Raw genomic sequence first — 26,979 nt, 5'->3', positions numbered from 1 at the left:
ACAGCAGAAGTCTACCCCGATATGCCTAAATATGATTTTCTCTCTAGTCTGACAGAGGATACCACATAGCTCCTATGGCTGGAGCTGCTCAGCCAAGGCCCGTAGTCCTACATGGCATCCCGAGCTCCAGGTTCTTCATCCAAACCAGAACACACTTCCACATTTGTGGAGCTATATATGTCACCACTTTTAAAAAGCCTGTGAAATATATTAAATAGTTTCAGAGATCAGAGGCCTGATCCAAACCCTCCTGAACTCAGCAAAGGGGATGTCTTTGATTTCTTGTTTTGGATCAGATCTAGCTGGGTTTCTCAGTATCACCGCAGGCAGTATCCATCGCTGCTGTTCGGAGTTGGCTGGGCTTGCTGGAATTGCAGCAATACTTTCTAAGGAACTAGGGCTTTTTTAAACCTTCATTTGCTTTGGTTCACAGACTTTGGCAGAACGTTGACTTTCCATATTGTTACTTAACTCCACTGAGGTCCATAGGAAATCTGGGAATGGGATGCTTCTTTCAGAGATGACTTTCAACACCTTGCAGAGCAGATGGCTGAGGCTCTGTGTACACATCCTCAGGAGCCCCTGTCTCAGCATGGCTGCACGTGATCTGGAAAGGCACGTTACTCTGAAACTCAGGAGGTGTTTTTTCAGATCCTACACTCAGCATGGTGTTGGCCACTCTGGTTTTCAACTGTCACTCTCCTCCCCAGTTCAATGGTCTAACTTACAGTATGCGGTGTTTTGCAAGTCAGATAATTAAAATAATGTGGGAGTGGAAAATCACGTGTGTGCTTGGACCATACATTGAAGAATGTTATTTTTACCTCAGTGTATGGGTTGCATAACTCCATTTCTGGTCTCTTGAAGCTGTCCCACAGCTTATTCCTGATCACCTGAGTGAGTTTTTGGACACAGCAATTGGTATTTTAAGAAGTGTGAATATAGGCAGAATGTACTCTTAAACCTTGTCCCTTCTCCCTCACCTTTAAAACACCATTAGATAAGTTGCTCATTCCTCTAAAGATGGGACCATTCATACTGAATCAGAGCTGAGTTTCATTTCTACCTATTCTTTAATGGTGGTCACATCAAATAATTAATGGGGTAAAACTTAACTCATCATTTATGACTCCATAAACAAAGTTTCTCCTCTCCACTTCATCCAAAACCAAGTGTAGCAGACAGATTCAGTGCTTAATTCTTTAGATTCTTTTCAATATAAGCACATAATAAGAATGAACCTGAGCCTGCTTCAAATCTTCCTAAGACTAGAGCCAGAGAGGTACAACACTTGCTGAAGGCTTTAGAACGAACCACTGGAGGAACGCTACAAACTGGTTTCTCAGTCCCATCATAATGAACTAACGAAATCAGAAAACCCTTCAGCTCTCTCAGGGAATGTTAATGCACTATTTTTTTTGTGCAAAATATTAAACTGTTTCAAAAAATGGCAGGGCTTATTTAAAAAAAATACATATATATAAGTTGCCTTTAATAAAGAGAGTGAATTTAGGGATTTTTACATAGGATTTTTGTCTTCCAGTGCATAGAGGCTGCCCCTGCCTCCCTCCCTGCCCGTGCTCTCTGCCCCATGGCTGCCCTTTGCATGGAAGCTTTTCACTCAGCAGCATGACTGACTGAAGGAGCTACTTATGGGAGCTTCAGCTCATTTCAAGATGTTTGTCATGAACCTGCTCAGCCAGCCGTGTTTTTCCTGTTTTACTTCTCAAAGGCAAACACTGTGAACAAGGGAGCAGATCTTATCACGGTGATGTTAACAAAAATACATCAAATAAAAATCTGTTATATTACAAATGTCAACACTCGTGAAAAAAGATATCTAAACTACAGTAGAGTTGCCTTTATTGCCAACGCAATTCCCGAAGATTGGTCTGAGAAGCAACTTTTCTGTTTTCCCTCATAGGTGCTATGGACCTGTGGAACAAATGGCTCTCAGTTGTTATACATTAACTCCACAGGGTGCTGTCACCAGAGACAGAAATACGCCTACATAGAATTTCACTCTCTGCTTTGATATTTACTTTCACTGTCCCCTGATCCAGCCCAAATAATTGGGAGTTAGATAAAGGATTGGTCAACAAAATTAAGTTCAAAAGGGATACACGCAGCCTAAGTGGGAGATGTTTATTCTGTATTTTCCCCAGGTTGTTTTGACTCTTGTTTTCACTGTGTAAAACTGAGCAAAAGCATCACTTTCTCCTGCCACGAAGCCAGAGGGATTCAAAAGTCACACAAATCTGTAGGCAATTAATTAAACCTCAAATCACTGCCACGGCCTGACAAGCTCCGAATCACATGAGCTTGGGCTGGTGGCATTCTTCCTCAGGAACATTTTGCACAGTGCTAAGCTGTATTCACTTCATAATGAAAAGATCTTCAGGGAATGAAGTCTGTGAAAAACACAAAGTGGTGTTTCCCACAGAAAAAGCGAGCCATACCGCTTGGGTGTCTTAGTGTGGGAGCAACTGCAAGGCTGATTAGGCTCAGGAGAGAAAGTACAGATTAAGGAGACTAAAAAGTAACCTAGAAGGTTCTGGAAGGAAGCCAGAAGTACTGTAACAAAGGGAAAGCAATCTGAAAACAATAATGTGACAGAACATCCCACGGAAAGAAGCAAGGATGCAACTCCAGTCCATATGAATGCTAGATGGATGAAGTTATCTCCCAGCTACTGCCAGCACAAACATCATTTGTGGAGCTTGACAGCTGCACAGCAATTAGGAGAGGAGCTTGTGTTTACTTGTGTTTCAAGGCAGAAGCAGCCAGTGGGTTCCAGCTACATCATGACGCGTGTTGATAATTATGATATTATGCCATTGATTTGGTCTTGGGGTGTTTTTCAAATCAGGATTTGAGATCTCTTTGTTCTCCTGTGCAAAACTCAGCTTTGAGGTCATTCTTCGCCTTACACACCCTTGGCTGTTTATGAACATCCTCACAAAACTCAAAGCCCATTTCCCATTGAGGAAGACAAGAAACAGGTTTGTGTCATTGTCTGGCTCAATTGTTCTTCATAACTACATAATAATTCCAAAGAGAGGAATACTTACTAGCTTGAAGCTTTATTGTTGTAAAAGCCTCATATCGACAATGAAAGGATATGCACGGTACCAAGCACAGGATTGAGGAGAACCTGCTTTTCATATTAAAGGGAAATGAACAAGAATGACATCCATCTACTGGAAAGGAAACTTGGTAGAAGGTTCAATGGGCGTACAGTGAATGTTAAGGGCCATTTCTGCTACCTTGTCACCAAAACAGGTGGCTCTAGAGCTCTTTGTGTGACAGAGGTCCCCTACTGACATCCCCAAGGAGGCCAAGCCTTCTATACTTTTAGCTCCCGGATAGAGGGGCAGACTTTGGCACCTTAACCTGACATTCCCCTGAAGCTGCAGGCAACATATTCTCCTGTCCTGATGTTCTGCATTGCTGGTCCTTGCTGTGGCTGCACTTCAGGAGCTGGGACAGCACTCTGGGATCTTTCAGAATAAAAGGATCATTATTGCAGAAGCTGGAAAAATGTCAGCAGGAAGGATGAAATATTGCCCCATGCCCTTGCCATACTGAACAGGGAATCTTTTCTTTCACTGTTGGTTTAGGAATTAATCCTGCAAGGTCTTGTCTGTCAGCAAATACAATCAGGTTTAAGAGCATAAATAACCATCCTAGAAATCACTGGAAACTATTTTGTTACTGTAAAATTAAGCAAGTGCAGAAGTTCTCCAATAGACTTTGAGCAGAGTACTCAGCACCCTGCAGAAATGAGCCTTTAGTTCTTAGAACCATTTATTGTGTCCAGAACAGCCATTCATTAGGGCTTTGTGCACAGAGGTTGAATTTCACTCACTTGGAAGATATTCTTTCTAACCCCCTGAGACACACAGACTCTTTGGTTGATTTGGAAAATAAAATGATTAATGGCATTTTACAAGTTTTTCCACTAAACAGATTTCAGTTGAAGTCTGTCACAAGCTGAAGAATTTGCAGGAATAGTGTCAATCTGATGACATAGTGGCAATAAATCCTATTGTACTGGATTACATTTTTACCCATTAAAATGCTTTGACCTATTGTCATCCAAGTAGAACCACATTCCACTGGCTGTTCAAAAGGTTCTGATTTCACTCTCGATTGTTACCAGGGCAACTGCACCTCGATCCAAAACTCTGCTGCACCAATCATCTGACTCGATTCGAACAGACTCATGTAGATAAAGCACTAATTACTTATTCCCATCGAAAAAGTCTAAATCAAATCATTCTGAGACCTGAAACAGACAGAAGTTGTTTGAGGGTTACTTGTTTTTCTTGCATGAGGCACCAATTGCCTCCTTTCTTTGGGGAATAGCAATCTGTGGTGACAAAATGCCTTGAAAAGATATTCTTAGTCTACCCAAAGCAAGAGTGCACTAGAAATCTCACCACAGGCCACTCCTGGAAAGAGTTCTCACTCAGTTGTGGAAAACTACCAGGATTTTCATTAATAGTCAAACAGCTGGTTAAGGCTTGTGAGTGGAAATAGAAATAGTTGGATTTTCCCACTGAGATTTCTGGTGGAAAGTGGGCTGCGTTTTATGGCAACTACTTTTATACGTATTAAGTGAATATCATCACACTTGTTCAGATTTGTCTGAATTTGAGCTATCTTTGAGTGGGAGAATGCCAGTTAGAAATGTGCATGTTCTCCCATAGCTGCTATGGATCAGCATTTCTTGGAGAGCACAATGGGCCATGTGGCCATGTCAGGGATTGGGTCAGGAGAGTCAGCTCAGGGCTGATCACTGCCAGGATGCAGGCTGGCAAAGGAACAATGAAGAGATGCCCTGATGCTGATGTACACAAAATCAGGTGCCAATTTAAAACCAGTTAGAGAGAGAGAACATTTTCAAAAGAACCAGAGAGCCTTTGTGTTCAAAGTTGCCTCAGGAATGGGTATGCCTTTCATTCTTAGACATGGAAAACTTCCAGCTAGTTTTAGTCTTTCATCCAGATGAGTCTTCATTTCACATCGTCAGGTGAATCCCTGTCTTAGTTTTCCTTTGGGCTACAGGAAAACTTGTCTGAAAAATGGCTGTTCACTGAAATTGCCTCTATTCAGTTTGTTTCCCAGACTGTTGGTCAATTCTTAGACCTTTTCAGGCTATTATTGACCTCTACCATGTTGACAGCAAAGAGAAACCAAAAATTCAATGCTTCCTCAGCTGAAACTTTCCACAGGAAATTAAGGGCTGAAACACTCTCCACTCTTCCAATTCTCCAGCCCAGCTTGTCACCACAAATAATATTTGAGTAGTTGAAGCATATTCTCTCCTGTCCACACTCTCAAAACACAAATTTAACTGCTTTAAAAAGAGGAAGCAGTGCTACTATCACGACTGAAAACTACCAAAAATGCTTAGTTCCTTGTAAAAGAAGCACAGAGGCTTCTTGGAATACAGCACTGCTTCCTGCCAGCCAGGAGGGACAGCTCGTCTGCTTCTACAATAAAAGATGAAGAATAAAATCAAGCTCTTCTCCTAACATAGAAAGAAATCCGAGGTGGCGATTGTTTGGCTTGCTTGTATTCATCATATGGCACTGTAATTGCACAATGGGTTACTGGAAACGGATGTTCTGTTACCAAACATTCTCACCAAAAGCTGATGGTGAGATTATTGGGCAAGAAGGTAACTAATAAAAGAAAGTAGGGCAAGGCAGCAGCTAATCTAGAGAATCTTAGTCACTTTGAGAACAGTGAGAGAGGTGAATTAGCAGCGTTCTCTTGAAAGCCAGAAACCTTCTTATTATGAAGTGTTCTCCAACCGATCTTTGCAAGAGCTATTCAGAACCTCTTCTAGCAGAAGGATTTCTCACATTGCAACTTTTTTGTCTGATAACACTTCCTTTGCAGGAGTTTGTTTCTTTAGAAACAGTTTCCTGAACATCAGCCCCTGTTCTTTCTGCCTCCAGAATGACAGGTACAGAAACCTTGGTAAGAACTGGACTTGTATTTCTGCTATTTCTTCCCTTCTGTTGCAGTGCCGAGTTGTTACAACTACACTAATGAAGCCCATCTAAAATATGGATTGCCTGGACATTGCCTGAATTTAGTGAGTTTGCAGCTGGTTAACTCTGATCGATCCACTGACATTTGCTAAGCAGTGCTAAACCATTTATCAACACGTACTATAATCTTGTGTTTGACAGTACATACATCAATTGTCTGATCTCTAGGGAGCCTGGCTGACTTAGAGGTACCAATCTTGTTACAGCTGTACATTCATACCTTTTGAAAAGCAGTAATGAAGCAACTGCATCAGAATGCTTGTCCTCATTTCAAAAATGCCCATCACCATTGTAGAATGTGGCATGTAGATGTCCCAAGCCTTCTTTGCATTGCTTTAAATCATGTAAACAAAGGGAAACAGAAGAGAAGAGAAAGGAGAGAAGAGAAAGAAGAGAAGATGGAGTGCTGTTAAGCCAGTTGGCGAAGTCTTTGCAGATCGTGAAAGCTAAAGAGTTTTCCTCCTTTCCTCCTTTCAGTGACTAATTTCTGTTACTGTAACTAGCAGTAACAATGTTTATTCCCACTGAAATTGAAGTATTCGCTTCCTCTTCTCCATCTCCTATGGTCACTTGAGAAAGCACTTCCCTCTCCATCCTGGCTCAGCAGGAAAGCTTATAATACTACTACAAACCCCGCTGTCTATAAAAGAATTTCTTTTGTACACTAAAAGCTATAGTCTCACTCTGTATCACCATCCCCATGGGGAATGAGTCAGGGGTAATAAGAAACACCCGCTCAAATTTCCCAGGAGACCACACTACCAGGAGAAAGGCAAGTGATGTAATGCAAAGACATTGCAAATGCTTTTATAGGAAGGGTCATATGGACAGACCACCTCGCAGACCACCCCTCTCTCATCTGGATCACCTCTGTCCTCTTCCCAGGCTCTCAGCTCCGTTGTGGCCACCGCCACAGGAAGAGAGCTTCAATCTGAAACTACAGCACAGGCACAAGTATTTGAGGAAGTCTGCCCCTGCCTTTGGCAGGGGGTTGGAACCAGATAATCTTTAAGGTCCCTTCCAATCCAAACCAGTCTGTGATTCTAGGTTGAAAAACAAGGAAGATGCAGAAGCCATTACTATGTAACCAAACCCCTGGCAAGGGCATTGCAACCCACAACATGACAATTGTATTGCCATCTTGCAACCTGTTCTGTCTGTTGGGTTAGTATTACTAGAAGGTTATTTCCAGCAGGCACACCCTGGCAGAAGTGAAAACCCTCAATATACAGCAGGGAAAGGAAATCTTGTCCACCACTTTGCCTTCTATATGACCTTCCAGAGCCTCAACCTATCTAGAAAGCTATTACAGAGTTTTTAGTACAGTTTAAAATGTTTGTTCAGGATTCAGAAATACAGAAAGAATACCTCTAAGGTGGATGAACATAATTCTTCCTTTCTTGCCTTTGCTGGTGGATTTTCATGGCGTACTAGAGGTCAGAATCTATCCACAGACTCCTTACACATATCTGTTTGTGCACAAGTACACATTCACACAGCTCCTCATACACAGACACTCAGCTCTACCAAAATTGAGTCCATTCTTGTATTTCAGGCCTTCATTACTAGGCCCACTGTACCACAACTGTTCCAACAAAGTGGTTGCCCAGACCAGACTCATAAGGCAAGCTCTGGGGCAGAATGGTTCTTCTGACTCACACTCATTTCAGCCAACATTTCTCACAGTCTGTAACCTTCAATTTCCTCTGGCATGAGCTGAAAGTGCCTCTGCTGATCTGCCCTCCTGACTCAAGAATTCATGCGGGCAGTTTTGCTGCACCTTAGCTTTGTTCCTCCTCTGGTAATGACAAGTTGGATAAACCCCACCAAAAATGGACAGACAGGAATGGAGGAATGGAGGAACTGCCAAACTGGATCAGATCTGCAGTCTGTCTAGTCTCGTATCCTGTCTCCACCAGTGGCTAATACCAAATGCTCCAGGAGAAGGTGTAAGGGCTTTGCAATAGGCAGCTCTGCAAGAATTCCCCTCCTCTAACAAATTCTTATCCTGATCTTCAGTAATTAGAGGCTGGCTTCAGCCCTGAAATTACACAGCTTAATATTCTCCCCAAACAAGTATTCATACCAGCTCTGCCTCTTTTTAATATTCAAATGAACACCAACTCTCCTTCTGAATTTCAGAGAGAAAATCTGTGTTTCCAAACAAGTAACAAGCTGCCAGTTTACATGCAAAACACACTTCAAGTTGAACAAGATAAAGAGTTTATTCCCATACAGATTGTTTAGTTAGTGTAAAACTCTCTAAGGTAACAGAATTTCTGTTTACATGTACACACTCAGAGACAAGCACAGATAAGGAAATGAGAAATGGGCTTTACCTGAATGTCTGCTGAGATCTGAAAGAATCCCTGCTTCACTCCCTCCTTTCCTTTCCTCTGTCTCTCTCCCTCTCTCTTGCATGGCTGGACTGACAGGTTGGCAGAGCTGAGAACGACAGGTTGGGTTTGTTTTTTTAGGCACAACTCCTCCCCCTCTCAAAGAGAGAAAAAAATGCAAGACTGTTTGAGAAAAGTTCACAGAAAATCCCATCCTTTCAGCACATTAGAACCGACGAGAAATATGCTGCATTTGGGAGCCCAGCAGTTTTACCAGCTTTGTCTCAAAAAGGCTCAAGGTCTACTTTGCAGCAAGCATGAAGCAACTGGAGGATTCACACCAGGAACTAATTGGACCCCAAACCTTTCCCATTTCTCTGATAACTGATCTAACAGGTAGTTAAAGTGCCTTTAAGGCAGCCTTGACAAGAAGCTTTTTTAAAAGTGGAAAGGGCTTTTTGCACACAGCATAAACACCTTCGGGCCTTGGGTTTTATCCTTGCATCCCACCACCTCTAGGTACAATAAAAGTCACCAGCAGATGTCTGAAGTCCTCATTTTTCCCCAGAACCCTCTGCTGCTGCTAACCTGCCTGCACTCACAGCAGAGCATTGTGTGTTTTAAACTCCTGTTCTACTCCATCCTCTGACTTGGTTGCATAGAGACCAGCTCGCCTGCTGGCTCTGCCACCTGAAATGTGATAGTATTCCCAGAGAGCTGGGAGAGATCTTTACCTGGCCACGCTGGCCACAAAAATGAGGTCAGTGTAAAAGGAGGTGTATGCAGTACAGAGCAATCCCACCAACTGTGTGCTTCCACCGGCCTTCCCAGGTTTTTCTGTCTCACAGAGAAAAACACATTCCTGGAAACTCCTGCAACTGCAAGGTTTTAACTCAGTCCATTAGATAGTATTACACACAAGGTGCAGACAGTGATCTTACCCTGAGCCTATCAATAAGGTCTTCAGATGAGGGCTGTGTCCCATGAACTCTGCCTGCTCTTACTCCTATGCACTGCGGCTGCTTGTGCCTGCGCCCATCTGGCCACGGAGCTTTGCTTCTGGGGACTCAAGGGCAGAAATATTTGCCAATAAATGCCAAGAAAGAGGAGCCAAGAGGTCGGTGGCTGGTGATAGAATAGCTTTTACACTCCCACTTGCCTGCAATCTATCAAAAGAATTGAGAAGCAAGTCTCTTTGGTGCTCTAATACTTTTTCCTAAGATGGCAAGTGGGGACAGATCTGCAGTTTCTATGGCCTGTAGCTATCTCTCACTTACCCCGCTGTTTCAAGCACATATACAGACTAATGACAGTCATCTGCATAAATTTGCATCACAGACTCCTTAAGCAGACTCCATGCCTCCACTGGGTCAGTTTTGCAGCTGGTTTGCAACAATAAAGTTGCAAAGACTCCATTTACCTGTGTCCCTGTGGCTGCATTGCAGTGCTCAGGATGCTGATCAGCACCAGTTCCACAAGGCTGTAAGTGTTCCCAAACTTTTGGAATAAACCAGCCAGTTTAATTTAACTTTATGGTGAACTGGATTAGAGATGAATTCAATGGGTATAACACAAAGTCAGTATCACATCATATACAATCATGATGTGATTGCATGTCCAGTCCACCTCTTACAATCTCAGCTTCTTCTCTCACACCAGGGGTCTATTGTCTGTCTATTCCAGGACCGACTTCCATTCCTCCCCAGTCTCCCACAGAATGTATTTTCTTTCTGTCTCTTTTATCAGGCAACTGTTCTCAATCGTGTTCAGCTCCTACTTAAGATTTCCAGAGAGATAACACAAATGCTCAGAAATCTTTCCTGCCAGAGGAACAAGTTAACTGAATCCAGACAAAACTGGCCAAGGCTAGCACTGAGGTTCAGTGCTAATGAATCATGGCTGAACGCACCAGTGCCTGCTGAGTGCCTCTATGAAGTGAGAAACTGTTCTTAAGGTTACAGCATGGTAATGGTCTTTATTTTTCTGCCTTGATTTCTAATACAGATGGGATGGGGATAAGACTGTACTAGCATTAAGTACGTGCCAGTCTCGGCATTACAGTATCAAAGGTAGATTTACTAGCAGAGATATCCCACTGTAGCTTGCTTTGGCACTGATGTATAACAGACTTCTCAGTGTGTCCCCCCAAGCATTGTGAGGCTGGAGATCCAGTTCTGAAGAATTGCAACTTGCAGAATCCTTATGGAGGCAGGACAGGGGTTTATTCTCTCTTCTGACCCCTGTTACCTGCCCCAACACCAAAGAGATAGGAACTGAAACATGCCCAGCACAACACTCCTACTTCACCTCTGGCATATTGACCCCACTGGGGCTGGTCATCCCATGGGCTCCTGGAGGAGGAGGGAAGCTGAGCAGCAGCATTGCAGCAAGGGGGAAGGTGCCAACCTCCAGCTATAGCCTCCTGCTCAGCTCCAGGCCAACCCCGTGATGCCAGCCTGGAATATGACATGCCTTTGTGTGGCTGTGTCTACCCCAACAGGTAAGGTCCACACAAGCCAAGAGCTAGCCCATAGTTCTTAGCAAACAGAGTTGCTGTAAGAGCTTAAAATCAGTCAATAAATGCACTTCAATTAAGCACTACAGTGAGGTCAGGTTTCTTGTTTTTCCTGTTTCACTAGCAAGTTTTAAGACAGTCTAATAATGAACCCTCAGAGCACAGCTTATTACAGCATCAGAAAGGTTGCAAAATTGCAGACAACTTGGGTTTATTACCCTCAACTACTTACACTCCCTTTGGAAAAAAAAAGGGAAAGAACATGTTTCATAATGTAAGCACTTAATCCAAAATGTCTTGATGCCAATGAGAAGATTCCCATGGCTTTCCATCAAGTAAGGATCAATGCAACTAATATAAATCTGGGATTTTCACGTTTTGCTGCTGATTTTAAACTAGTGTTTCCCATTGATTTGCAATTGGATTCTGTAAGCCCTGCTCCCCTCTCCTGCTTTGAGAACATCTGCCTCGATGGATGCACACAGACAGCCCTTTGTCTTTGCAAGCTTCTTGGGCAGGTACAAGCTGAGCAGATACCAATCGCCCTGCAGCCACCTCTGAATTGCAAAGGGAGTAAAAATCCCACAAATTTAATTCTCAGCTTTCAGCCTTTGGGACTGTGGATCATTCAAGCAACCCTGCAGTGGTCACTGATCCACATCCATCACCTCAAACCCCAGCAACAACATAATCCAGGCTGCTTCTTTTGAACTGGCTGAGCTCTTTGCTCTAAGTTTCCACCCATTCAAGGCTCAAACTCTCTTTTTACTACCTATAAACTGTAGGTGCTTAAAGTTTGATAGGGAGGTGAGAAGCCCCCTGCAGAGAAGCGCAGCAAATGGGACAGGGTGTGTTATCTCCAGTGCTTACAGACTGGTTGTCCCATGAAAATCAGCACAAAAGCTCCTGTTACCAGAGGGCACAGATGTGGATGTCACAGACCCTATGGCACATCTAAGGGGTCATTGGGAGTTACAGAAGGGCTCCAGCCCTTTTACAAGGGCTGCACAGGGAGAATATTCCAGTCTGGGGACTGAATAATTCACCAAGAAATCAGCTGGCCAGTGTGGAAATAATTTTAAATGAACTGAGCCCTTAGGTATTACATTAACTGGATCTCTAGGGAAGGATGTGGATTATTGCAGCTGAATAGAGCCCTTATTTATCAGATGGAAAAGGTTAATGTCATTTCCTTTCCTTTCCTCCATGGTTTTTCTTACCACATCACCATTTATGGATAGCATGAGGTGCAGACAGTGTAAGAACATGTGCTTGATTGTTTAAATGACCAGAGCTGTTACTTTAATGGGGGGGGGGAGGAGGGTAAGAAATTAAGATTTCTCCTGGTTTCCTGGGGGGAATTACAGTGCTAGGAAACATAAAACACTGAAGAGAGGAAATGGGCTTGCGGAGCACCTGGTCTTTGATTTGACATCCAAGAGTACCTAACTGAATGAAGGAATTTTTGCATTCTCATCTACTGTGTGTGCATAATAAGAACCAGGATCAAACTAATCTAATATCCTTATTTCATACTTTATAAAGAAAGAGTGCATTAACAAAGGTCATTTTTTTTTTTACTCCTTAATGAAGTTTAAATACAGTTAAATTAAGTTCTACTAATAAAAGGTCTATGTTTTTTTTCTAATTTGCTTCTGGAGTCTTAATAGCTGTTGACCTGAAGATAAATATCAGAGCAGTTCAGCTATCTATTATGTTCTTAACTAATGATGTCAACAAGACAATTCCAATAGGAGCTAAGGAGACAATTTCCATGGCAATAAGAGTGAGAGCAGTGAAAGCTTAGAATAAGAAAAGAAAACTTTTTGTGGTAGAAGACTCAAGAGACCTCAGTTTATTTCCCTGTCTCTAGTGCAGTATGTCCTTAGTTAAGCCACTTGGGGATATCCTCCTAATACAGTAACAAAGGTGGACCTAGACCACTCTGCCTGTTGTCAGAGAAGGATGATCACTTCTGACCATTGGGGAATTCAAGGATGTCAGGATCCAGCTCCCCATATGAGTCAATGAAGAAAGATAAGTATGGCATTTGTGTTGGACTTCTGAGTACAGCCCTTCCTCCTCCCAGTGTCTAGAGGTATTCCGATCACTCAGCATAGCTGTCATGCATATTTCTTCTCGCTATACCATAGGTAATAGATGGTTTAAGTTCCTCACCACTCTCTTGTTTCCAGAGCCAGCAGTGAACTTAACTCCGTGCTAGGCCCCATAAGACATCTGAATACAGTTTTTGGTCTCTGACTACACAGAACTACAAGACGTGGTATTGCCTCCTAGCTTCAAGGTCCAGCTGCTTCCCCCCACAAACCCAACTCTGTATTAGAGCAAAACTCAGGCATTAACCTTTCCTCTTTCCAAATCCCACTATCCATGGAAAGAAATCCAGGCTGAACAGATGATGAGGGTCAGGACCCCTGCGTATATGCTGGATGATCCTGGGACCTTTCTGGCCCCAGCTTTCCATCTGTGAAGGTAATGCTACTGTGAGCCAGCAGCATTACCTTACCTTGCAAAGGTGTCTTGAGGACAAAAAATTAATATCTGGGAGCAGTGCAGCGGGGATAGCTAATTCCAGCTCTGAATGAAATGAGGAGAAAGATGCCCATTGACTTATATGGGATTTAGAATGAGCCCTTATTCATTTTACATTAGGCACCGAACAGCCATTTGAGGATAGCAGTGAATAACTATTAATACTTGTGCACTTAAACAATCAGCATCTAAGTTATAATGGAGTAAATTGATGTATGTAGCTAAGGCAACCACAACGTGACTACTGAGCTGGCTTCATGAAGTGAGTATTTGCAGAGTATGAGAAGAAGCACATGTAAAAGCTGCGTGCATCTGGTCTGATGTGTTTTTCTTGCCTATAAAGGAACAGCTTTCCTGGACAACCAAGCACCAAGATATTAGAGCAAACAGTCTTTCATGTAAAGCCAACCTTGACTTTGTTATAATTGCTATGTAAATATAATCCCACTCATCAATTAAATGCTACTCTCCTGGGCTGGAACATTATACATGTTCATTGAGATGGAATCCCTGTCAATTCAGTTTGCTAACTCAGTATTCATGTGCATTAGCCTTGGAAAAGAGAATGTGATTGCTTGAATAAATTCAGCCACTACCTCCTGCATCCCTGGATCAGTTGACACGCGTCAGTCTGACTGTAATATGGGTTCAGAAATATGTTGCCATGGAAATCCTAAATATTCAGTTCTTGGCAGGGGAATTCAAATGGGATACTTGATAAATAGAAATAGCCCAGCCCTTGCCAACTGCAGAGCTAACCTCTTGCTCTTAAGATGCTACTGAGAGTGTCAGGAGGTCATTGTTTTATCCAAGTACTTGAAGAAGAAGTCTTAATTTTCACTAACATTTGCACTTCCAGATTCCTCAGTGGGCCAGGAAATCTCTCCCAGAACTTCCCATTGCATAAGTACAGTCTCTCCAGTGGGGTTATATTATTTTTGAGCTGTCTGGATCCAGCCAGTTCCACAGGCCAGAGGGTAACTGTTAATGGTCTCTGCCCGCTTAGGTATTGCTGCTCAGCAGTAGCCTTTGCACTCAGGATGACCTGTGCTTGCTGTCCCTGTGCACCACCCACATGGGGCCAGCCTGTGTCTGACCCCTTGTTTTACGGTTATTGTTCTGTGTGACTGAACAGTCTTAATAATTCAGCACGGTTCTATAGCTTTGCTGTTTCCTATTGCAAACTTTACAACTCAAAATACAACTCATAAATAGATTTCCCTCTCGGGCAGAATCCAGCAGCGGTTTAACAACATACAACATCCCTCTCGGGCAGAATCCAGCAGCTGTTTAACAACATACAACATCCCCCTGCAGCACTTTAGCACAAGGAGTAATGTGTGTCATACCTAATTAAGCTTTGGCAATTCAGGCTGGAGACCAATTCTTTGCTCCATGTTGGTGAAACAGCACAACTGACCATTACTGGGGGTGTTAAGTACTACTGTAATATTTAAAATCTCAGCAATTGTTACTGGGGAGGAGAAATTAAGTTCCATGGAGCATAGCGGACATTGTCCATAGAGATTGAGGCGCTGGAGCCTGTCCAGAGAAGAGCAACGAAGCTAATGAAGGGTCTGGAGCACAAATCCTATAAGAAGTAGCAGAGGGAACTGGGATTGTTTAACCTGGAGAAAAGAAGCTTTTATAGCTGTCAGAGAGCCTTATCGCTCTCTACAGCTACCTGAAAGGAGGATGGAGTGAGGTGGGGGTCAGCCTCTTTTCCCAAATAGCAAGTGACAGGATGAGAGGAACTGGCCTCAAGCTGTGCCGGGGAGGTTTAGGTTGGATGTTAGGAAACATGCCTTCACTGAAAGGGCTGTCAAGCAGTGGAACAAGCTGCCTGGGGAAGTGGTGGAGTCACCATGTTTAAAAGACGTGTAGATGTAGGGCTTAGGGATGTGGTTTAGTGGTGGGCTTGGCAGAGCCTTTTCCAACCTGAATGATTCAGTGATTCCACAGCAGAGCAAGCTCTGGGGCAGGAGCACTGTTCCGAACACCTCTTCTTCCAGGCAGTGCTGCAGAAGCACTGCGACACCGCTTCCCTTCCTCACAAACGACACCGACACACCGGGAGCGGCCCCGCGGGGCACCGGGCGCGCCCGGCGGGGCGGGGCCGGGGGCGGGGCGGCGCTATCCGTTCAGCACCACGGCCGGCGGCGGGCGGGTCCCTGCGCCCGGGCGGGACGCGGCGCGGCGCGGCGGCACAGCGCGAATCCGGGGCGGGAGCCGGGGCTCCGCTCACCTTCCCCGTAAGAGCAACGTGAGGGCGACAGGGCTCTGCTGCAGCCCTCGCCCGATCCCACTGAGACCTCAAACCTCCCACCGGAGAGCAACGCGCAGGCCGGGGTCTGCCGTTCCCTGCCCGCTCTCACTGAGCACGGCTATGTCATTCTGCAGGGGAAAGAGAAGAGGCAAATCACTGTCTCTGACTTTAAGTTCCATATGGTTCTGTACTGAAAAACAAATTAACCTGAGAGGGTTTTCTGAATTCGAGCCAAGATCAAAACGCAAGGGGAAAGTGTCTGAGTATTGAAAATGTGCCCAAGCCCCAAACCAGCAAACTCTTTTCTGAATGTCTCACTAAACCCATTCATCAGTGCTAAAATAATATGGAGAAAAGGGTCTTTTTTCCCTGTGTTAACAGAAAATATTATCTAAAACCTATTTTCAGTAAAATATTGATTGTGCACTCTCCTCAAAATAATATCTCTGCACATAGAATTACGCCAGAAGAAAACTAAGTACCTGTGCAAGCTGTGGATCCTATTGGCAATTTAGATAAAACTCTCCTTTGGGTTAATGAAGGGTAGAACTTCATTTGTCTCAGACACACATCTCCGCCACTCTCATCAACATTAGTCATTTCATTTCTGGCTGAGACTGTTTCATACTCCACTATTGCAAAAAATCTGCTCAACACCTAAATAAACCCAGCTCCCAGCGTGCTGGTTCATCACTTCAAGTTGGTTCTGGAGGGAGGAAGAAGCTGCCTTTAGAACTGAGCAGATACCTGGGGATCTGACGGCCTCCTGTGACACCACAAATATTTGTTACACTTATTTTCAGGCAAGAATTTTTCCACCAAAAACAGAGAACTTTAAGTTTCTGTTCAAAATCAGGACCTCCACAGGAACCCTGTTTTCTGTGATACATATTTAAAATATACTCACAGCAGGCCAGAAGAAACACTGAAAAGAAATGCTGCTGCTTCTACTGAGAGAGGGAACTTCTAACTACAGAAGGAAAAGTTTACCTAAAGGACTAGATTTCTCTTCCTCCTATAGAGTCCGACATTGACATTTGGCAACTTTCATGCCTTTGTGCAGAACAAAGCAAAGAATAGTGCAGAGCAGATTAAGAATCAAGAAGGGCTGAGAAACTTGAGTAGGAAAATATTCCTATCACACAAACCACTCTCGTGTCATGCACACATACAGGATAAACACTTCAGATACAACCATCTGATCTTCCTGCACAAAGCACCGCCCAGACTGCAGAATCTACCTGTCCTTCCCTAGCACCTAATACTTGTCCTGGTTTTCACTACCCCAGAGTTTTCTCCTGTGCTTCATCCTTTGACTCAAATGAGGAATGCTGCTATATGACTTCTTAAAAGACTCTTGCAGAGCTCAGAGCTGCTGTGCAGCTCCAGCAGCACAGCAGGAACTGAATTGCCAGCAGAGGGGGAGAGTTAGAGAGACACTGTGATTTGATCTAACGTTCATTGAACTCGCTAGAACGATTCTCACCGACCATGTCAATAAAAAGAAGGAAAAACCTCCCACTGAAGATGTTTGTGAGATATTTTCTCCAGTTCACGTTTTCTAGGTCCTATCCAGAACACTGGTTCTCCTTGCTCTTTAGAGTAAAGAATGTTCATCACTGTTTCTATGCAGTAAGAAAAAGCTCTGGAAAATGCCAGGCCCCATACGGCCACACAAATAATGATTAAGATGAAAAAAACATCCTCCTTGACCAGAATGAAAAGGCTCTGAGCAGCTTTAAGCAGAGAATGCCGTATGCCAACCCCTCATGCCCCTAATAAACCTGCAGTCAATCGTGCACTCTAAGTCCTTAAGCACATTGTAGAAATGGGGCAAATCCTCTTTTAGACTTTACTGGCTTAAAAAAAAAATGAAAAGCAACATAATTCCATTTATTTTAACATCATTAGATTCTGAAAAAGAAACCCTGATTATATCATGGGATAGTGTTACTGTTATTTCTATGCTTACCGCTGCATTTTAACACTTGACACTGCACATTGCTGCAGCCAGTGAGGCTTTTGCTATGGAGTTCCGCAGGAGATGAGAAGCACATTCAGAGCTGGAGCGAGGCACAAAAAGCAGTCACTGCTTTGCACTTTTTTACACCAAAAAAGTCTAATCTATTTTTTTGTCAGAACAATGCCACTGAGCCTGGATGGGGCAGTAGCACTGGAAAATGATGCTTTTCTGCTGTTTGTATGTCTCTGAAGCATGATAAGGTGGTACCCCACCTATCCTATCCTACCCTATCCTAGCCTATCCTATCCTATCCTTCAGTATCACCAGAATGTTTTGGAAGTGGCTTCTAGCATTGCAGTAAAAATAAACCCAATAAAACAACCAACCAAAAAACCCCAAACTAACAACCAGCCAACCAATGACCCAAACCCCTACAGGGGTCAAGTCCTCTCAGGCTGGGATTCTTGCTGCTGGCTCTGTCACAGCAGCAGAGCCAAAAGGGAACTCAGGCACAAAGAGCTTGACTGCTTTTAATACAGGCAATGTAGGATTTAGCCACTTCTCATTTCCCACCTTCTCCTCTGGAACAGCCCTCAGGTAAGTTCCTTATCCACTTTTTCATTAACCAGTTCAGCTGATCAGTTCTATGGGCCTAAGCAATTAGCCAGCAGAAAGCAATAAAGAGCTCCCCTGTTTCCTTTCTGATGTGTTTGCTTTCACCAACAGCCATAGAGTCCTTTAGTCCTATGAGAATTCCAGTTCTCACTGGTCCATTGGCTCCTTGGCTCTTTGTCAAGCCCTTCATCTTCAAAGCACTCCATCCCCTTTTGATGCCAGCGTCTGTATTTGCATTTCGTAGCACCCAGAACAAGCCAGGCAAATACATTTAAAGTCCAACATATGCTTTGTAGAATTGCCAGATTGGGAAAAAAATGCTCAGGAAACAGAAATCCAGGGACCCTTAACAAACATTAAGCTCCAGACAAAAGAGAAGGCAAATTCATCCTCTGCTGACCTAGGTCACCTTTGAGCAGACACAGTGTTCTTTATCAACTTGCCAATTCTCCTGTTCTTTTAGGGAACAGGTTTGTGTTTTCTTGTCTTTTCTTTGCTCATTTCTCTCTTCATCTTTGAGCAAATTGCTAAAATCTGAATTTGGCCATTGTAGAAACAGGTTCACAACCAACTTCCCACTTACTTCATAGCCAAGGTGTCAGTCTCCTGAAATTCATGCCACTCCTCATTTACCTTTTCCATCTTATGATTCAGATTTCCATAGTCACTTGGGCCTGCGTTCTGACATCCTTCCAATACACACCACCAATACTTCCATTCATTTCAGTATTCTCCAGTGGGACTGAAGCGACAAATCCAGCTGTTTGTGATAGATGGTTTGAAATACCCAGTAGCCACATTATCATCATCCCTCACTCATGGTGCCAATGATCTTTAGGGCTAAATAAACAGCTGGATTGGATCAAAACACGGAATAGCAGAGTCTTTTTTCCTAATCTAATCGGCTTACAAGTATCAGAGATGTGTGAACTGCTCCCAAACAGCTATTTATAGTTCCTTTTCAGGAACTATGAAGATGGTGTGTTTTCACAGCGCTTAGTGATCATGCCACTTTCCTATTTCATAACATGCTTGCAAGCCTTTGCTCACAGTTTCCTAAGTATTTACAGGGCAAATAATCTGACTGCCAATACAGCTCTAGGATAATGTAAAGGAACAGCTTTACTGTGAGGGCAGCACATACCATATTGCAAATGCTGCTGTAATATAAATCAAAACACAAAGAGTGCAGCTACAGTGCCTTTAGAAATCTCCTTGCCAATGACACTCAATATTGGACATGCTCATCCTCAGAAGGCAGCACAGCCACAGAAGTACAGAGAGGAGATGACACTGGGGTCTTCCCAAAGAACATACTGGAACTGTGACATTGTCAGCTTAGATGGACATCACACCCGACTTACAGGATCTACTCACGGAGTAAAATGGTATTCTGAGCAGCTAGAAACAGGAAAAATTTGGTTCTTTTACTTTGTTTGTAAACCCCATTTCTATTAAAATATTATTGTTTCTAAACCATGTAATATATATATAATATGTAATATTTATATAAAATACACCACAACAAACAGCTACTTTTTGAATGTCTATAAGTACTTGTTTTATCTTCCACTCTAACTCTTCACTCGAATTGCCTTTAATGCATTGCTTTAGCTAAAGCTTAATTATATTGTTTTCCATGTAAATTTACATCACAGCACATACAAAAAAGATTTGGGTAAGTGAATCCTTCTCCCTGCAAGACAATTTTAAGCCATCACAAAGCACACACAGATATTTAACATTATGTTAAAACAAGTATTCACACCATATTGGCATAGTAACTGGAACAACGGTCAGAGAAGTGTCCTTGTTATTTTGTACTGTGCTGATGGGTGCCTGCCTCACCACGAAGCTTTCTTCTAGAATTCACAGCTTACCCAAGAGCAGAGAAAACAATCAGGGGTGAAGGCTGAATGCAAAACAAACAGCACAGCTGGTTTGTGTGAGCCTCGTGAAAGGACTGATGTAAATTCAGATCTTCATAGTGCAGTCACGCCTCTCCACAGGGAGGAGAAGAGGCAGACCTTTTCAGACTTGAGCAGGACAGAAAACAATCAGGAGGAAAACAACAGTTACGAAGTTAAGGCGATTGGTGTGAAGGAAAAGGCAATGGAAAGCAGGGTGTATGTGTGTATACCAGTATGTGAATGAAGAAATCCACCATGCACACTCTTGCACTAAGCATAGAGATACTTTTTTAGTTTGTGTCAAATTAGGATGAAATTAGCTGGATGTATCTAGTGATTTAGTTTGAAGAAGACATAATTAAACAATGCTTGCTATTGACAGGTTTTTCTGCCCTGACAGAAATGCAGAGCACAGAAGCATGCAACCGTTTTCCCGTGTATAGGTATGGAAACAATACAAAAGGTACTTTACCTTTACTCATGCCTCCATGAGGAAGTTATTTCAAGGGTCCTTTGTTTCTTGTGTGCCAGCAGCCGTGCAACTGTAAAGAAAAACAGGAGTTGGGTTAATAATAAAGAAAGGTACAAGCTGTAGACTCCAAAGACTCAAGTTAAACATTTACTCCAGTTTGTTCTTGTGAGCAAACTCAGAGGGTCTGCTTTGCTCACTGCTGGCATCTTGAGAAACAGGTGACAGCCAATGTGCTGCTTGCCCAGGCACTTCCCTGTCTGCAGCTCAGACACCCGCAGCAGAAAGCTGAACTCACCTGTGCGCATGTAGGCTGGGATTTGAAAAACAAGCAGCAGGAAATTCTCCCATGTAAGAAAAGCCCTTCACAATGGTACTCCAAATATTTACACATGGGATTAGAATTGGAATTACCCACTGATACACAGTTTTAGAATAAACAGGTTCAAGTTGATACTTACATTCTATTTTATTTACTCAGATTTTTTTTTTCCCCCTACAGAAGGTCTTTTGTTTCTGCATTAGCATGAGGTTAGGGTAAAGACTTCGAGCCTACACAGAAGCGCAACCTCCTTTTCTATCGAGCCACAGGGCAGGCAGCATTATGTGTCAGTTCCTGCTGGGAAGATACGTGCAAAAAAGTGAGTGTGGAGTGCAGCCTCTGTCCCTACTCAGAAACTCAGCACCTTCCAAAAAGTGTACTAGCTACTGCCTGTCACTTTTCTCAACACTATGTTCAGGCTGTTCATTTAGGCACTTTAAGATTAATCAAGCACTTAAAGACGAATTTGGGCCATCTGAATTTCTAGGTATGCTTCTGTACCATGGAAGGTCAGGAGCAGATCAGAATGCAATCTGTGCAGAGACCTGATGCATTTCTGAAGCTCATCTACGAAATGAACCCGTGACAGAAAACCAAACCAAAAGCAAACCGTAAGGACTACACAGAGGAATGAGTTGGTGAGAGGTGGCATGAGGTTTCTCCAGCTCACACACCCAGCCATCAAGAGGAGTCAGTTATGCCAACTCACGTTAATCTTGGGGTTGCTGCATCAATCATTATCTTGTGTGTGGAGACAAGGTGGCAGCCTCATTTCTTTTAATGACACCTCTGTTCTCCAGAAGTGTACTCCAGCGGCCAATGTACCAGGCTATGACTCAGGAGAGATGAGTATAATTCCCAGCTCAGCGGCTAAGCAGCTATAAACTTAGGGCAAAATGCCCTTTGTCTGTCTGGTCTATTTAGACTATGGGCTCTTTGAGGTAAGACCAGTCTTTGACTGGATATTTGCACAGCACCTAATACAATGGAAATCCAGCCTCAGTTTGGTAGTTCTGTAATACAAATTAATAACAATAACTAGACTTGACTGCTTGACAAAAAGCAAATAGTTTGGAAAAAGCTGACTTAAATCTTTCTATCCCACTTACCCAGACCAAAAAAATTTACAAATGTTATTTCTTTTGGCAGCTGAAACCTAATCCTACCTTGGTTAGCATAACAGAGAGAACAGGAAGCGCTGTGAAGGAATGTTTCATTCCCTAGGACGTCTTTGATCCCCCTTCCCTCCCTTTTCCTATCAGGTAATTTTCAAATCTTGATGTTTCCAGTTAGTCTACGTATCTTCTTGTTTTGTCTACTTCGGTTAAGCCTTATTTAACTTCCATTTCATGGATGAAAAACTGGTCTGCATTTAGACTTTGCTGTTGTGTAAGCCAGAACCTGAGAACTTCAGAATCCCAAAAGGGAATACAGCTAAAATTCACAACCCTTGCTGGTGGAAACCCAATCATTGCTGTGCTTTAACACAGGCAAGGTGCATTCATACATTACATAAATGCTAAACAAATCATTTAATCATTTTCTGGTGCAGCCACCACTTTTTGTCACTCAGAGTTAGTGTCTCTGTTCAAGTTCCCAACACATGGAGGAAATTTTTTCACCATTATACATCTTGATTTATGATCATCTCAAATGTGCAAAGCTCAGAACAAATTTATGTCTGTTTAATATTTTGGGTTCTGAAGGAATGTGTTGACCCCTATTTCAGTCCCACATGGAATGCAAGGCTGCATCTCATGTGGGCAAGCTTTTGACAATAAAACAAGTAATAATTAAAACACGCATGACCCTCAAAGGACTTAATTACCACACACTGCAGAGTGCAGGCTCATGCTTGTAGCAAAGACAAGTCTGTAGCACTACAAAGCAGGAGATGACAACACACGCAAGATAAAAATGAAAACAAGATCATCTTGGAGGAGATAACACAACAGCCCTTTTGCCTGCAGATGAATGGTCCTGTCACACAAGCTGGAGCTCCAGCAGCATGTGCAGAGCACACCACTTGGAACTGAAGCAGCTGCATATGTACTGTTTTTTTTGCCTCGGCTCTTCTTGCTTTGAACCAATCACCGTTTGCTCTGCCTGATGATTGCAGCAAGCTGCATTTCTCTTTAGCCTTGATCTCTTCAGATGGTTCTTCTTTCCCTACTTACTGTCTTCTTCGTTCCCTCTGGCATCGTTTGCACCTTCAAGTTACCAGTCGAAAGTTACTTACAAGGCAATAGGAGTGAAGGCAATAGCTGCTGCAGAAATTACTCTGGCTGGTCACGTATTTCCATGACCCTCCTGCAGCTGCTCCTGGTCAAACACACTCAACGGTGGCAGTGATGGGGTTAGCTGCAGCAATGACAAAGCATCATGCATCTGATGGAAGATATTATCTGCCATCTGCTTCTAGCTAGGCTCAAAAAATATCTGTTCCCTAGGAGGGACTGAGCTCTTGATAACAAAATATCTTACAATCTCACAACTCCACGAATCCCACCCTGTAGTAAGAATACTTAGTCCTATTTCATGGCTAGGAAACTGGGGTGCAGAGACAACAAATTACTTCACCAATTCCTTGATTTGCAAAGCTGTCTATAACTGGAAGCCACTGGAACAGGTACCAACTTGCTTACGTGATTATTACTACTGACTGCAGCACTGTTAAGCCTGAAAGATGCCAACAGAACTGATGTTAGACTCTTTCACGTCTATCTTTCCCCCCCCCTCCTTTTTCCTCATTACCCAGAGATGTCAACATTGCTCCTTCCTTCTCTTCTCTGAGAAAAGTTACAATAACAGCTACAAAAAGTGACTGGAAGGCACACTAGATATCATTTCCTTCCTCTTTATGGCTTGAACTTGTGAAAATCCAGGAGCACTTTTATTATTATTCCATTATAACAACCTGCACATGGAGGTAGATTCTAAGCCATTATTGGCTTCACTGTTTCTGAAACAAGGACACTGCTCAGAGCTCCATTTACAAAATGTATATACCACTGTTCTGCACTCTTGCTTCCAGCTATTTATAACTCCCCAGTGCCTCGGAGCAAACAGCTGGGGAATGAGTTAGGGACTCAATGGCACTGTTAGGGCTCAATGGCACTATGCTTTCTTTCCCATTTTTCCCCTTTTAAAACAGAACTCTTTTCAGCATTAGCAGAGTAAGCCAGGCAAACAAAGTGTGCACAGAATGAGACAGTACAAAGGCTGTCAATGCCACCAGCCTGATGGTGCTTGTTTGTCACCGCCTGCAAGTCCAGATGCTGTGGATATGCACAGCCTAAATGGGAACTTGTGCCTCAAGTATCAACGTGCACTGACTATGCACCAACCTGTAAGTGTGTGTAATGGGCTGTCCCTGACTCACCTTTTTTTCCTAATCCTTCTGGGTAGTGGTTGCTAAAGGGACTTATACAGGCTGGAACTGCTCTTAACTTTACATGGGTAACTCTGCCTCATCAACCTGTGCAAGAGCCAAGGACACGTCAGGTTCCTTCCTCCTTATCTAGCAGAAGGACAGAAGAAGAAATTATAGACTGGGACTTCCATTGTTGCAGGATGTAACGAGAAGGATGGACTTATCTCGATGCAAACAGAGGAAATTAAACGGAGATGCATGCCCTTCCTTTTTATTCATATTAAAGCATTCATTTGCAACCACCTTAGAAACATTTTCTCCCATTCTCAAACACAGACCTCTCCTTGGGCTTGCAAGGCTGTGAGAGAAAGGGAGGAGATCAGAAAGGAGATGTAGCAATTTTTTACTATTCATAAGCGAATTAATAAGCCTGGAAAATATAATCACTTACTTCCTTCTCTTTGCAGCACTTCTCAGCTAAAATGGCAGATCCTTCTGATGCACAGTGCCACTGTCCTGCAGGTCACAGTGTTCCACGGGAGCTTACGTGTGTTTCTGGGCCAGTATTCCTCTCCCCTCAACTGTTAGGTATCTGAACAGGACACCTGGGTGCTCTTGGAGGGGCAGCACTGGCACCTGCTGCGATGGGAACCCTGCCAGACACAACAAAGTACAATAAATAAAACACCAGAAGGCGAAATGTAATTGTTCTCAGTGAATGCTTTCTGAAAGGGCAACCCAGCCCCCTGAAGGCTCAGTTAAGCCCTGGAACAGCTTTGCCTTTGGGCACAGCTTTACTTGGGGATGCTTTTCCATGTGGGTGTCCTTCAGCACAGGCTCAGACCCACCGATCCCCCTCCGGGGCCACCGGATGGGGTCAGTTATTTCGTGTTTTAGATCCTGTTGCTCTCTATCTTGACCATACAAGTCCTACATGGGCCTTTAACACTCACCCTCTCACCACACAGGCTCCTTACCCGCTCCTCACGGCTGAAATCCCCCCTCGGGCCTCCCCGGGGCTGCGAGGACCCGCCGTGACCCCTCCGCGCCGCAGGCCCGGTCCCGCGTGTAACCATGGCAACGCCGCGCCGCGCTCACGTGACAGGCGGCTATAAATGGCGGTGCCGGGGGCGCGGGCTCAGTGTGTGCGGGAGCAGCGAGGGGAAGGGGAGGCCATGGGGGAGCTGAGGGGACCTCGAAGCAACGGGTTTGGAGAGGCAGAGCAGCCCGATGGCGCTTCAAAGCAAGGCCCGAGGCAGCAGCTGGGAGCCATCTGGGTGTCTCTGTTAGTGAGAGGGCCGCAGGGCTGCCTCCAGCCCCTGTGCAGGGTGACGCAGAGTTCAGGCAGGGGTTAAAGTGGGAGGCTTTGAGACTCCTGACTTTTCCCATGGCAGAGTGTGCTTGTTAGAGGGAAAAAAGCAAAGGTGACAGACTTGTGCTGTCAGGTGCCTGGACAGGGTTTGCTGTTCTCTGCACTGAGAGCTCAGGTCTCAGTGTAGTGTTCGCAAACCGTGTAAACAAGGACATTAGTGACACGGTTTAGTGGTGGCCCTGGCAGTGCTGGGGTAAAGGTTGGACTTAGAATCATAGAATAGTTAGGGGTGGAAAGGACCTTAAGATCATCTAGGTCTTTTCCAACCTGGTTGATTCTGTGTGAGGCTGATGAGTCTCTTCAGTAACCACTTTGCTTCCATAACCAGACACGGGAGCCATTGTGGGAAGCTCCATTATCCTACAGCAAATTCCTGCCCAGGTTCTGAATAGAAATTCTTTCTTTCTTTCACAATTGAAGGAATGAAGAGGCACAGGGCAAAGAGCATAATGTCTGTGACAGACTGGTTTTTGAAGGGGCTGAACCCATATAGGAATTATTGACAACTCAGTATGATTAGCTCGTCGTTGCAACACCACAGGATGTGATGGTTTGACCACTTCCTTTCATCCTTCCCCTTCCTTTCTAGCAGGATTTAAGGGAGCACAACTGTCAATAAAAAAGATTTGAGAAGGTCATTGGAAAAAAAAAAGAGAAAAAGAAGTTGGCACGTCTGGACAGATAATAGCACTTAGTGATTTCCAGTTTCATCTTTGTGCTCTCTTATAGAAACAGTCTATTTTGGGGTGGTAGTTCTTCGTTTTAAAAGAACAATTAGTGGAATAAAAGTGAAATGACAAACCGTGCAGCACTGTCACATCCTTTTATGCAACTATTCTAGTAGCCTTAAAGAGTTGTAGGCATGTTTTTTCTTGCCTGTGTGCCTTCCTGGCTTTCCAAGTGCCAGTATAAGAATTGTTATTTTGAAAAGCAACACAATAAAATTTTACTAGACAGAACAGGCTGGTTCTGTCCTGGTGGGGACCAATTGCAGTGTAGGATGGAGGAAGCGCCACGCCAAGCACAATAAGGAGTGAAGCTTTGGAATGTGACATTGGTATTTGCCTCCGATTGATTCTTCACCTTGGAGGAAAGATTTTACTCTGCAGGAAACTCTTTCCTCTTATTCATTGACAACTGGGAAATAATAGTCGTTCATCAAACAATTGTTGTAAAAGACAGAAATAGCTCTGAGCCGCTACGGCAGCCCCTCGGCAGCC

The 26,979-nt window shown here is 43.7% G+C and overlaps 1 protein-coding gene across 3 annotated transcripts in view; it reads right to left on the bottom strand.

Annotated features, from left to right (window-relative positions):
• The window catches only part of KCNJ16 (potassium inwardly rectifying channel subfamily J member 16), a 33,769-nt gene extending 12,855 nt beyond the window's left edge, over nucleotides 1-20,914 (bottom strand). The window contains exons 1-3 of one of the 3 annotated variants that reach the window (XM_030506506.1): nucleotides 20,847-20,914; nucleotides 20,696-20,765; nucleotides 8,405-8,510 (exon numbers count right to left, since the gene is read on the bottom strand). The gene's annotated coding sequence lies outside the window, so the exon portion shown is untranslated. Of the gene's footprint in view, nucleotides 1-8,404; nucleotides 8,568-20,695; nucleotides 20,766-20,846 lie in introns of those variants that run through there. The other 2 variants (XM_030506508.1, XM_030506507.1) reach the window with 2 other exon arrangements.
• Between the last annotated feature and the right edge of the window lie 6,065 nt (nucleotides 20,915-26,979).

This window comes from Strigops habroptila, chromosome 14 (assembly GCF_004027225.2).
Source record: "Strigops habroptila isolate Jane chromosome 14, bStrHab1.2.pri, whole genome shotgun sequence".
In the NCBI taxonomy this organism is placed as follows: Eukaryota; Metazoa; Chordata; class Aves; order Psittaciformes; family Psittacidae; genus Strigops; species Strigops habroptila.
This window is presented reverse-complemented; position numbering and strand designations above follow the sequence as displayed.